The sequence below is a fragment of the Morus notabilis genome, unplaced genomic scaffold, assembly GCF_000414095.1.
Source record: "Morus notabilis unplaced genomic scaffold, ASM41409v2 Scaffold295, whole genome shotgun sequence".
Lineage (NCBI taxonomy): Eukaryota > Viridiplantae > Streptophyta > Magnoliopsida > Rosales > Moraceae > Morus > Morus notabilis.
In genome coordinates this window covers 3876-4912 of record NW_010365878.1, presented here as the reverse complement: position 1 = coordinate 4912, position 1037 = coordinate 3876, and positions in this window count along the sequence as shown.

Here is a 1037-nt window from a genome sequence, read left to right as displayed (position 1 = left end):
AATCAAGAGATTAGTCGGCATCGAACCTTTAGTGGAGTCGTACGATGTCGGAATTAAATACGTCGATAACTTATCGGGATAAATTAGTCGAGTATTGTAATTCCATAGCTTTGTTCATATGGGTCCATTCGGTCTCAAGGCTAGCTCTAATAAGTGAAAAAATTGAAACTGATGTTTTGTTACATAATTATGTTTAAATAAATTCATTATATTATTTTTCATTTATTTGATAATTGAAAAATAAAAGGAATGAATTTGAATTTTGAAATTAATGATGATTAATTTAAAATTCAAAATAAAATTTGAACATGATTTTATTTGGCAACTAAAGGAGGGAGAGAGTTGATTTTATTTTTGAAAAATCCAGAAATCCCATGGCAAGTGAGGATTCGGATTTTGTTCCAAAAATTGAGGGAAAAATTCAGAAATTCCATCTAGGGTTAGGTTTCAAATTTTTTCCTATAAAGAGATATTATTGAAAACCCTAAAGATGTGGCTAAGAAAAAAATATCTCACTCATTTCTCTCCTCTAGGGTGGCCAGATTTTGATATTGAAAATAGAAGGAAAATTGGTTTCCTTAGGTTTTAAAAAGAGCCCACTCTCTTCTCCCAAAACATTAAGAGTCATAGCCTTGAATCAACAAGTGGTTGTTGGTGTGTTCGTGTTTATAAATCAACGGTCTTGTTTCACCGCAATTCTCCATCTCGGAACGTGAGATAGTGAGACAAGATCCTTGCGGCCATATTTGATCTAATCGTCTTAAAGGTATGATTGTCATTTTATTCTTTTCTCCATAAACATATCATGCATGAATCGATCGTTGTGATTTGTCTTTAATTCAGAATTAAAAGGATATGTGAAAATTTTTGAAATTTCCACCTTCAAGTTTGTTGTTGTTTAAATGATTTTTCACTTAAAAATCACAACCTGATCCTATAGTACTGCCCCGGGTCAGCCCCGGGATAACCCCGGGGCAACCTCGGAAGTGCCCCGGGACAGCCCCGGGGCACCCCCTGACAACCCAGGGACAGCCCCG